We start from the raw sequence: 13,863 nt of genomic DNA, 5'->3' as shown, positions 1-13,863 counted from the left end.
CATAGTTCACGTAATTTGGAAACCAACACCAAGTTTGGTTCATTTTTATACGTGACCCTTGATCGGGTTCAGAAGCTGAAGTATTATTCAAACTCCTCCTCATCGACCGGTTCCATTTCATTGGTTGGCCCTAGTCTCTAGGCACAGACACTTTGACAATATACCACAATTGTTAGAGCCTCGAGCAGAGCCTAGCTCCTAGTCCCTGGCTCTGTGCTCTGGCTTTGTTTTATAGTTGGGAGCAGTACATAGCCCATTGGGTGCAGTAGACGGTGCAATATGCGTAGTCTCATAGTTTCGACACTTTGTTACGCAAAAATATTAATACGGTTTGTTCATGCAAACTGTAGGTTGACCCGGTCATAGTAATACTATGAATAAGTTTAGAACTCTACATAATGGCAAAAAAAGTACACCTGACCTTAATATCGTGACCGCATTGCACTTTGAAACCAGGCATGTCGCCATAGAACATGGAGCCTAATATAGAGGAGAATATGCTACCCTGATCTTTAAGAAAGTTTATTCCATATATTTTTGATACGTGACAAATCTTTATACTAATATAATCCCCTGTTTGAAGAAAAAAATTAACGTGTAATTTGTTTTTATTCCTTGCTGATTATTACTAGGTCTTATTTGCATATTAGAAAGTTACTTTGATGTTAGTATTTGGTAAATATAAATATACATTCTGTATATACATTTCATCAAACAGTGATGTCAGTTCAATTCAATTTCATTTCTTTTTACATTCTTAAGCAATGTGAACGCATGGGCCATGTAACAACACTAAAATCAACGGGTCAATGCAGGACCAACATTTTCTAAGTTATTACTTACATGGCGACTGGGCGTAATTATATTGATGATCAGATAAGATTGAATAAGATCATAGCGATACTAACAGGCAACTCTTGCTGAAATGGCTCATCCACTCCATTATGTTGGAAATGAATATAGAGAGAGTTTTTCATAAACCCAAAATATCTGAACACTATACTTTATTCACTGAAGACCAATACAGGATAAAGTACTACAAAGTTTAAATGACTGCAGCCATTATATTGATAGATCAAGGGCCCGTTTCACAAAGCCTTTTTTCAATGACAAATTACAAACTTCAGCGACAAATCTGCTGTTAACCAATCAGAAGAAAGGATTTCAGTAGCTTATAACACAAACTGTCATTTGTCACTGATGACAAGTTTTGTGAAACGCCCCCAGATCAGAATCAAGTTGATGATGATAACACTGGTGAAGATGAAACGCATTTCCAGGCGCCAACAGCTTCGAACTTCTTTCCGAGACGCCGAAGGAATAACAGCCCAAAATAATTTCCCACTATTCCAAAATGATCTAAAGTAGATTTTATATGAAATATTTTCGACGTCTTTGGTTTCTTGGGGTGCCATTTCTTGTACTCGTCATACCCTCAAACCATCCTGACATTTCCTTTGTATTTACTCGTCAGTGAACTGTCCATCGCGAGACTTGTAAAGTGGTCATTTAGCCCTAGGCGTGTTTGATAATCTACATTGTCCATTCTCCTGTCCCAAACTAATTCCCCCAGTTCTCGAGGCATGTCTGATTTCGGAGTGTAGTCTACTGATTAATGGTAACACTTTAGGGCCCTGTTTCATAAAATTTGTTATCAATAACAAGTTACAAGCTACTGTTATAAGCTACTGAAATCATGGCATCTGATTGGCTGAAAGCAAATTTGTCAAAGAAATTGAGCAGTTGTTGGAGAAAACAAGTTTTATGAAACGAGCCCCTGATGTGAGATGAGAAAGTCTAAAGGGGGCAGGATGGGATGAAAGATTGCAAAAATGCTGTCGAGTTCGAGGTAAACAGATGCAAATGATTTCTCCTTCGCGATATCTTCACGTAAATGTAGGCGTCTATATTGTCATCTTATACCGAGATATTTTGAACATATTTGACAGTGTACGTATTCTTTTGTTTGTTTGTTTTACCCGACTGCTAAGAAAGCATGACTGTGTATGCTTGTAAGAAAGCAACCGGTGACCAACGCCTTTAGATTGTCTCTGAGAGATTAGGAAATGGAAAAATTACTTACAAAATGGCACTAGCGCACGACCTAGTTTCGAACCAGAGACCTCCCGATTAAACTCCACTGCTTTTTACCACTGAATAACGGAGATGGTTCAGTTTATGCTGCTACTATTCTTGTAGAGTAGGCCTACGCAACTATACCTGTTGGATGGGCTGAGACGAAAATCTATAGGTAAAATTGTCAGAAACACGAAGCAAGGATTCAAACACGTATCCTCACCAGTCAGTAAACCAATTTACCATAGTTTGTCCTGAGCAGGTCCTCTATGTGACCCTTTAACCTTGACAATTCAGACAAACAACTCAGAATAACAGTGTTCACTCGGTTAAACGGGTCAGTCTGAAGAGCGTAAAAGGCAGGATGAAATATGTACCCTCACTGAAGTACCTTCTAAAAGCCTTTGTCTGCCAAGTGTCTTCTCACATTACGTAGTCCTCTTCTCAACTCAAGGTCGAAATTATGGAGGCCTGTCGTCACGAAGGCTAAAATGACAAGAATCGTTCGACCATCGTACTCACTACTTTCACATCTAACATAGATCAGACCGGTACCCTGTTTCACAAACTTTGATATCAATAACAAGTTACAAGCTACTGTAATAAGCTACTGATATCATGGCATCTGATTGGCTGAGAGCAAATTTGTCATAGAAATTTAGCATTTATTATAGATAACAAGTTTCATGAAACGGGCCCCAGATTGCCAGGGATAATGACATGGATATACTAAGATTATTTTAACACTATTGGTTAAAAACAGGTCACATGACCAATGAAAAATTGCCTATCAAGGCAGTTGTATGTAAAGTAAACAACTATTCTGTAATAGATTTTTTGTATTCAAGCCACGAAGACATTTCAGCAAAGAGTCAAAGGGCGCGTTTATTGGGTCTTGCCACTAGATATGTACATATCGTACCGTACTATCATACCCCACTATCGAACCCCACTATACGAAAGTGGTTTGCGGGATGTCGCATTTATCGTCTCTTCACGGTTCAAAATAAAGGCCTTGTGTCTGCGCAGCTGTTTTGACCCGGGAAGCAGACAGTTTCTCAGAGGTGAACTATACACACATGCTTGTACACAGCACATGGCGCGCGCTAGCCTCCGAACCCTTAACCTGGGTGGTCCGATTTGTATGTGGGGTTCAAAACTGTATGTCACATTCAAAACACACTTTTTTTCGTCTTTAGACCTTTAAAAAAAGGCTTTGCGTTTATCACCTTCTAAATTTGCCTGAAAGGCGTTTGAGAAACCTGATTCTAGCCAAAAATTTGGTCAATAAACACAACCAAAGACGGATGTTTCACACAACTTTACTTGTGTATAAAATAATTATGGAACTGGGAATCACAGGCCTTCCCACAAACAGCAACGAATAGTTTTAAATCATACGTCACTGCAAGTTTACTAGCGTATTACCAGGCGCCAAAGCGAGCAATAACCTTACACACGACGATTTTCGAAAACTCAACTGAGGGCCATTTGCAATACCCCGGTGTATGTTCCATATAAATCATGTTTGGACTATATACGTTAGCGTTTCTGCCCTGTTGGCACATTTCCAGTTGTGACACACAAGGATATTTGATTTTTTCGAAAGTAATTCTGATATACTTGGCAAACTATTCTCACCATAATTATTACGAAGATCTCATGGGCTTGCTGAGGTGCTCCCTCGCCTCTATAGTCATTAATTATTTGATTTGATTTGATTTGATTTGATTTATTATTTTCTGCATCCGTTTTTTTTAAAATCAAACATTTGCATGAAAATAATATTGTTTGATTCAATATTTTAAGTGTATATAATTTCATACAGATATTAAACGAAATTAAACAAATATATTGAATGCATAATCAACATACATTAGATGCAGGAGGGCTACATAAATATGCAAAGTAGCTTGACGTGCCCGCCGCCCTCAACTTAGATACAACAATAAAAATATAAATAAAAAAGAGTGTGACTTGCAGAGAAGAAAAGGAAAGGGGCGTTGGTAATAATACAATAAATATCATACATCTGCTGATTGAATGCAGGTTCATTCATGAATGATTGTGTATTTCATCAACGCGCCTGGATCTATAGCAGAACCATCACACTATAAGAATACAGGTTAACAGTCTTATTAGTAATTTTACAGAAACACTTCTCAAAGTATGACTGAATGATCGATAATTGTAGAGATTACGATAAGCATAACTAATCTTGTTCCGAAGTGGCAAACAGGAAAGGATATTCAGCCTCTTTTATCATCGAAAGTAATAAGAGGTGGAAGATTGTTTTTCTGAAAAATTTATTTCTGCAAAATGCGTTTTAATAAATAAAGCTTGTGTTATGAATATTGAAGCATTATTATGATTATAATGGTCAATTAGAGTTCAGTCCACCGCTATCTATACGATCTTCCTACAATATGATTTTCGAAGAAAACCCTCGATAATAATAATAATACTAATATCCGGAATTTTAGTGCATGTAAGCCTTCTAGACAGAATAAAATCCCGATCGGCTTCAGTTCAGATCGTAGAAGAATCGCACTGCTGGAATTGGAACGACGTCACCACGATTCTGAGCCGATTTAGCTTGTCCTCCTCCAAGGAAGCTTAAAATCCATCGAAAGTGAGAATATGACTATTCAGATCATCGGTTAATAAGATTTTAGAAGTTTGAATCTTCATATCAAATGCTATTGCAGATTCTTCTAAAATCAGATCGCAGCAGGATCGAAAAGTGTACGCTGAGTTTTTAGATGGCCCGTTTAACGTACGTTACGCACTGCTGCTAGATAGAAATGCATTTATATAAATGGGTTTTTATTAAGGTGGTGGTGTTCATACGGGTAAGCATCTTCTTCTACATGATTGCATATCCGGGACACCTCGTTTTTAGCTGCCTGTATGCAGCCAAGCTTAAGTATTAAAGGGATATGGTGAGTAGTTTAATCTGCAGTAGGTCACAATTCGCTGACGCCAGACTTGGTGGAAATGCCATTAATGGGTGTACAGGTCTCGAAAACAACGAATTGGATGTCTCACCAAAAAGTCTTTCGGAAAGTGTCCGGGTGAGGGGCAGAGGGGCGATTGCTGGCAAGTGCAGAGCGTTTAATGCATATGATCTGTTGGTCATAAAACTGATGGCCACTGCCGGTTATTAGGTGAATAAACCAATGATATCAAAATTATTTACCCATGAGAACCAAATGCTTTATGTGTCTTTAAAGGCTTGATTTGAAAGCAGATTCAAAATTCAATTCAATCTGCTGGTCTGCAAATTTCGCCCTCAACGGATCACGAAAGAACGGATATTAAAAAAAATGTTTGCAAGTAGGCCTACATGTACTTTCTCCTCAAAAGTGGGGCTGAGAATGTTTACTATAAAGTGCAGAATCGCACTTGAATCCAGTGACCGTGTTAATTGTACTGCAAGCGCTAGCCAAGGCAGACAACGTATAGCCACGGTAACTGCTTTAAAGCGCTGTATCATACAAACCGGTTATTATGTACATTACTTTATATATTCTCAGGCAATTATTTAGAGAATATTTAAAGATATAAACTTTATATAGATATTGAATTTGGGAAGAAACACGTCGATCAATTTTCGATTCATGTATATCTCATATACATACAACTTTTATAAAACATTTTGGGTGTCATTCTGTGTACGTGAGAGTGTGTGCGTGTGTGCGAGAGAGAGAGAGGGGAGCCGAGGGCACACAAGCAGTTGAAAGAGAATGAAAAAGGGCAAAGCGGAAAGAATATCCTTCTGTTTCAGTTTTGTACAATTTAATAATTGTAGAAGGTAATATTTGTTTCCTTGTAATATGTCAACTAAATAACTAAGGTAATTCTAAGCTATTGTAGGGTAATGATATCATGCGAAAATTAGGGACTCTGAGAAGTACGTCTTATGAGGAAGAGCCTGTCTTGTGGAATTAACGTTTTTATGTCATACCATTAAACGGAAAGCTTAATTTGTTGAATTGTAGTTATCTTAAGGGGAAAAAGACAGAGTTCGAATGACAGTTTATAAAAAAACGATGATTGACAAGATTAAATCTTTATATCAGGTTTTAAAAAAGTTAAATCGAAGGGAAAGAGAGATATAAGAACTACATAATACAAACGATGTCATCATCAATCAACCTTCTTTTACCATCACAGTTCTACTTTCGTATTCTTGTTGCCGTCCTCCAAATGTTATCTTCTTCGCTGTCTGATTTGTCTTGTTTACAAGCGACGCAAGCCTAGCTGGAGGCCTTCTGTATTTTATCGTCTACCCATGTCTCTACAAGTACCTTTTGAGTCACGTACATATGTCACGTGGTCGGTGCTACAGAATATTGATGAGAACATGAATGTCATGAAAACACTTTCTCTACCTAGAAACAACTACTCCGATCAATGTCCGCACCCGCTATGCAGGTGAACCCAGGGGTACCTCTGTGTATGGGGGGCGGTAAGGGGTTCTTGGACAAAAAATACCGACAGGTTTGCCCATTTGCAACAAGCCCAAAAGAGGAAAGAAAAGGATGGAAAAAGGCGGGGTGGGGTTGATTAATTAGATTTTCCTATTTGCGTTATGGTTAATAACTATTTGAAGAGTACAACTGAACATTTAAAGGAAGTTTGACACCACATATATATATATGTACATATGTTTTTGAATGATTTTTATATGATTGTATGTTTGATGTAAACTTGCATTTTTAGTCTATGGACTTTTTGACAAGTCATGAATAAATCCTTATTTGAACTTGAACTCGAACATAACTCATTATAGCGACCTATCCGGCTCCATAGATTTATGATTAGTGTCAACATATTAATGCAGCCGTTTGGTGTACTTGTGCTGTCTCTAAACTACTGCCGGACGTTGATGTGCAATGTGACAGAACCTGTCTGGAATCAATTGGAAAAGGTTGGTCATGCTGCACATAAGTAATGGCGTATACTCTGAGGTTTTGAAATCTTCAAAATTAGGTTAGGGTTGTGTGAGTTAATTGTTAATTGTCATATTTCGAATATGAGTGCATTTGAAGAGCCATCATCCTCAGGGGAATCTTTTTCTTTGATAATTCCACACTGCTATAAACGCGTTGGAAAACACCACAACTTGTTTTCGCCTTCCCCATAGCTTTCTCTTTTGTAGGGCTATAAATCCAAGTCATGTGTATTTCATTGTTACTAGTTTTCATCGATGAGTACAGATTACAATTACGCAGTAATATGAAATTTCCAGCTTACTTCGAATAATCGGATCATCGCGTCGTGTCGGGTAATCACGTTACACGACCTTTTGTGAAAAAATACCCCTTCATACACAAAACGTCGGGAGGTAATGTTTGTGAAATAAACCCCTCTTATCTACAAATGGTCTAGTCCGATTTACCCAACACTTTGTTAAAACCCTACGGCAAATCTACGAAAGGTTACGCCCTCAACGTTCATCTTTACATGATCTTCCGTTTTCGTTTCACGAAAGGTCGTATAACGCGACCACCCGATCGGACGCGAAGATCCGATGATACGAAGTAAGCCGAAATGTTAGCTAGACGACTGATTCCAAGGGCAAAATGTTTTCTCGTCATCCGCACATCGTGTGAACCTTTCAAGAGAAGAATGAATGTTGGTAAAGGTGAACACAAAACTTTTCAAAGAAATCCGATAAAAAGATATGAAAGTTATTAATTTGTTAAAGTTGCACTCACTATACGTGTAGACACTTCATTTGGTTGATTCTGTATTGTCACTATAACGTAGGGCCGGACAACCTCTCCATTTACTCTGACGATCAAAATAACTACAATGCAAATTTTCCAAAATGTATAACTCAGAAGGGTCCTTCCTTTTTAATGGACCTTTAAGAATTTGCTATCTATATTATATTTTAGTAGTGCCTCAAGGGAAAAGATGACGAATGGGTAACGGGAAAGTCGTTCATGAATACGTCACAGTCAACGGACCGAATCGCCCATGTGATATTCACACAGATGAAATGATCCCATATTTTAAACATTCATAAGTTTTTTTAAAACCCTAACCCTAACCCTAACCCTATGGCTTTACCTCACGCTGTCCCCATTCTGCTTCTTATATTTGTCTGCTTTCATGAAATAAAAAAATATTACAAAGGTCTGATTTCCCTTTAAAGTTACGGACTGTTCAGGTGTGTCTCTCGCTCTTTCAGCGATTACTCCATGCGCCTCTAATACGTGTTTAGAGGGTAAGTGACATTTGATTTGACAAATAGTATGCCTCGGGAAGAGTTCTCCGCCGAATGGGAGCAATCCATGTAATTGGGACACAAGTCTTTCGAATCGTATACAGGCCATTATGTACGTAGCCTAAACATGTTTCCAGATTACTTATAATTGCCCACAAATAAGTTTGTGTCACACCTAAATTCTGCAAGCTACGCCGTCAGCCCAAATTCAGTCCTAACTATATATTTCTTAATGGCTGCAGTATCATTGCACGCCTGCATTTTTTCATTCTTTCCAATCCTTTATAGATTGATTGGGTTATTTATATATTCAGAGTTAGTCAGTTAGTTAATCGGGTGTTACCAGGCTTGTACTTTGTTTTTTAATGACGCAGTTGATATTGCTGCATATAAAATCAATGGCAGCAGAAGTAATGCTTGACTGAATATGAGCTATCGGAGAAATCACCATTGTGTGATTACAGAACTCGTTATAACTCATCTCATTAGGATGACAAGAGGGTCTTTATAATTAAGACGAGGCGTGTACCTAATTAATTAGAGATAGGGAAGCGATCGGATGATTAAATTCAGTCTGCTTTGGGAGTGATGTGTGTAGAACTCTCAAAATGGTGGGTATTCTGCTTCATTAGATGATTAAAGGTAAATACCAGTTCTCTCAAAAAATGAAATGGAAGCTCTCATCAACTATCTTGCGAAAGAATACTAATTTATATATTTGGTAAATTATCATATCTATCCGGCCTTGATAGATATCGCGTAGTCCCATATACATCTTTTTGTGTACAGTGCTTGTAACTTAACAAAGACTGGGCCAAATTTCTTATCAGTTTGATGATTCAAGAACCTTGCAGTACACACCAATACTTATATGCTAGATGATCAACCTTGTCTGATAGATTCCACAACGTTTCTTTCACAATGGAATCGCATGACCAGAACAGAGGAATGAAGGGTGTATAAACAAACATGAGACACGGCCAAGCTTAATAAGTTGTTTCTTCTTCTCAGGGTAGTTTTAATCTTATTTTTAATGGTAATTGTAATCGTCATTTGTAAATTCTAATTGCAAATGTTAACGTCATTATAATTGTCATTTGTGATTAGATTGTAAACAATTGTAAATGTATTTGTAATAACAGTTGAAACTATAAATGTTATTATAATTGTAAATGTAATTGTAATTGTAATTTCTATTGCAACTGTGATTGTGAAAAATGCAATTGTAATTGTAATTTCTATTGCAACTGTGATTGTGAAAAATGCAATTGTAATTGTAATTTCTATTGTAATTGTGATTGTGAATAATGTGATTGTAATATAGCAATTGTAATTATTTTAATTACATGAATAGGTTACAAATCAAGTATGGAACAAAATGCAATCTGACAGACCATACAAATTGTTCTGAGATCACGAAATATGGGTTAATAAAAATTCCACTCATTTTCGTTATATTTGTGTGTGTGTGTGTTTGGGTGTTGGTTGCAGGCAGAACGTAAACATGTATACGCTTAGTAGGAGTTCATTGAAGAAAAACAAAATGATTCGCTTACATGTAAGGACAGTGATTAATGTATAGATCGAATGTTGAAGTTGATCGTTAAAACGTGCCACCTTTGCACCCCTGTGCGCTCCATCGAGGTACATGCTATTACCCCATAGAGGCCTCGGCCAGGTCACGTTACGCCCTTGGTGAAACAGAGATTGACTGGAAGGTGTACTGCATCGATCTTCAGACTCAAGGAGAGGGTGCGAGCAAGGCTGGACAATAGGGACTTTTAGATTTGCACGACGAGAACGTCGACTGCTATGTGTTACATCCTTATAAGGCAATGTGACGTCCTTTTAAGGCGCTGCTGGGCACTGCCATAGTCTTAAAAGGACGTCACATCGCCTTAAAAGGATGTCACACGTAGCAGTCCACGTTCTCGTCGTGCAAATCTAAAAGTCCCTATTGATTAGGTTGTGAGTACGGACATAACTCTAAATGGTTCATGTCTTTCACTTCATAATACAATATTCTTCAATGAATTAACAAACTTTGAGCAAATTTGTGTCTTAATGTAGAATATTCGACACTTTTGTGTAGCATACCATCAGGGTGAATCAGGGGTGGATCAGATGCATCCTCTATCCGTTTGCAAGCCAGAAAATTAAACATTATAAATAAAATAAATGACCCCATCCCCCCTCCCTTCAACAACAAACAACAACAAAAGGAGAACAAAAGTTAAAAATTTATAATTGCAGCACAGAAGCTATCTACTGAATTGTATAGGTCCCACAGGCTTAACACAGGAACCACCAGGTTCCCGTATGCAAAGTGTTAAAAAAGATGACCTGACTCAGGGTACAATTTCCAAGCCTAAAGCCAATAGAGCTTTTATGAGACAGCAACACTCAACGTTTCCTTTGCAGTTCAAGTACAATTCTATCGCTTTTAAAATCAATACCCTATAGTTTGATACGCTTCTTGCCTCATCTCAATGAGATGTGAACACATTGATGTACCGTATCCTTACAACACAATATAATGTATGGGAGTGTTGTCTCAGTCAGTAGAGCGTCCGCCTCACAACCAGGAGGTCGTGGGTTCGAACCCCGGCCGCGTCATACCAAAAGACGTTAAAAGACGGGAGTTGCTGCTACCTTGTTTGGCGTTCAAAAATAAGGGATAGAGTTACGTCAATCTGGCGCTGCTCAGTGGCTGCCGGGCTCACGATCAATTTGGTAAAAAGAATTTCCATTTTCGGTTTAACTTAATAAAATTTAGAGTGGACTTTAAAAGATTAATATTATTAATATTATTATTATTATAAGGGCATGTCAAGGGCAAACAATGGGCAGTTTTGTTAGCATTTCTTTGTAGTTGGCTGGTGTGTCTGTTTGTCTTAATATTATATTTTTGGTGAATTACCAGAGTGGCACTCTGCACTCTTCTCGAAAGGGACAAAAGATAGGAAGTATAAGAATACCAATAATAACAATAATACATTATTAATAACAATGATAATAATATGTCTTGTTTTCCTAGGGTAGCCTCATCAGTAATCATTAGTACTCATCCTGTTCTCTTTGAGGGCCCTGCAATCATAGTTTATGTATCTATATATAAATAGAGAGAGATATTAATTGCCATCATTTGTGTTGTGCAGGTAAAAACAGCATACATTTGACTGCCCCTAATGCATACAAACCTTTAGAATAATCGTTCTTGTTTTCAATCTAAATCAATGTTTAATTATTCCGAAATTTACGACCCTTTATTAGATTTTGAATAATGTGTCCTTTTATATTGGTTCTACAATAAGACTTGGCGAGGTGTGTGGTTGCTGAGGTGTAGGCTTATGAGAATAAGCTGGAAAGCTCGTGATACGATCAGCATTAGTTGAGAGATAGGGGTAACGTTCAGCAAGACGTGAATAATTCAACCGCTTGATATGTATGTCATGTAAGCCTCGGGACTCGTGGATGATAAGAGTTTGTAGGATATGAAGGAGCGCAGTGTGAGCATAAGATGTAGGTGCAGAAAAAGACAGAGACCAGATAAATTGGATCAGGGGGAGCGCGGACAGAGAGTTATGTGAGACGACGTACATCCTTTGTCAAGGAAGATCTTGTTTTTTATATTCCTCTCAAAAAAACCCAAATCTAACAAATATATATGATAATAATATTCCGTGTTTATATAGCGCTCAATACATCGATCCAACAATGTGCCTAAGCGCTTTACAGATATATTATTACCCCGGTCATCGGATTCATGCTTACACGCACACAATGTATGCACATTTTCCACTCCTTGGGGAGCATTCCAGCCAGTCGCCATTTTACAAGAGCACACTTGCTCGTCCAACCACATGAACTCTCGCATCCTACCGGGAACCCTTTTAACACCTGGGTGGAGAGTAGCAAGTGAAGGTAAAAAAAAATCTTACAAAAGGATATTAGTGCCGTGTCGGGATTCGAACCCACGACCTCCGCATCTCAAGTGAAGCGCCTTAAACCACTCGACCACGACACTCCCACTATAACATTCATAATAGTGAGGTAAAAGTAAAATATTGCCGTACAAGATAAACCAATTTTCCAGCAGGCAAACCCGCTTTCTATACCTTGGTCGATAGTGGCATATTCTTTGGAAGGCTCGTTCATATGGTACGCGGTATAGCCGCGGCGGTTTGCAGCGGTTTACCGCCCATATCTAAATAAGCCTTAATCGTGGCGATGCCTTGCTCCAAGGTAAATAGTAATGTCTTGTTCAGAATTGAAGGACTAACAGATTTTTTAATGAATATAATTATCATTAGGTAAGTGATTAACGCTCTACTTATCTGTCTTTTATATCACATACTTCAGTAAATACGCGTAAGACCTTTGTTTGCGCATTTGACATTAAGTTACACCTTAATGTCCGTCGCGGATCTAAACGGGCCTTAACACGTAAAATGATGGCAGATGTGATTAACAATGCTGATCATTAATATGAATATTGCTGTTCTATTAATCAAATGGACGTCATCTTCTTTCACGATTTCGATCTTGAATCTTGAATCTTGAATTTGTTGCACCCAAAAAGCTACGTTGACAGCTGTCCAGGGTGGAGTAATAGTGGTAGTGTGTGAGTGCGTGATGCGTGCAAGTAAAAGAAGCCAGACATTGTGCAGAAGAAGACATGTAAACTGGAGAGTACGAAGAAGTAGGGTGCATCTGGTGAGAACATTAATGTCGGCTTCATGGCTTCCCTCCCTACAGGGCCCTGGTGGGCATGCCCATCATGGCTATGATGGACGGGACTGCGGAGGTCTGAAAACCAGCAATCGAGCTAGATGTTACAGCTACTGCTGGGAGTCTGTTCCATATGGGAATAACTCGGGGGAAAAAACTGTACTTATAGCAGTCCACTCTGCAGGGAAGCTGGTGAAAAATAAATGGGTGTGTGGTGTGTCCACGTAGCTCTCTCTGGTGCAAGACTGGGTGAATACCAGGTGTAAGTGGGATGTTCACCATGTTCTTGTGGATTTTGAAGAACATTCCACACTGGGCAAAGATTCTTCGTTGTTCAAGAGTATTCCAGGCCAGTAGAGAAATCATGTCTGAGACGCTCGATGTCCTTCTAAAGTCTTGGGTGACAAAACGTGCAGCTTGCCTCTGGATTCCTTCCAGCAAGTTGGTATTACGCCGTTTATGTGGATTCCATGCACATGAGGAGTATTCAAGTTGAGGCCGAACTAGGGTCTTGTAGGCGGTTTCCCTCACATTCTTGCTGCAGGAGCCGAGATTTCTCCTCAAGATGCCCATGGTTCTGGATGCCTTAGAGCGGAGTGCTTCGACGTGGGTGTTCCAGCGTAGATCATCTCGAACTGTTACACCAAGGTACTTGTATGTCTTCTTCTGTGGGAGTACTTGCTCATTCACTGAGTAGTTGAACAGGTATGGCCGGCGCTTCAAGGTGATGGAGAGGTGAGCACATTTAGAGATGTTAAAGGCCATGCTCCAAGTTTCAGCCCACTGAAACACCTTCTGAAGGTCTTCTTGGAGTCTTT

The sequence above is a fragment of the Strongylocentrotus purpuratus genome, unplaced genomic scaffold (genome assembly GCF_000002235.5).
Source record: "Strongylocentrotus purpuratus isolate Spur 01 unplaced genomic scaffold, Spur_5.0 spur5_scaffold_17, whole genome shotgun sequence".
Lineage (NCBI taxonomy): Eukaryota > Metazoa > Echinodermata > Echinoidea > Camarodonta > Strongylocentrotidae > Strongylocentrotus > Strongylocentrotus purpuratus.
The sequence above is the reverse complement of the archived record's forward strand: the minus strand, read 5'-3'. Positions refer to the sequence as shown.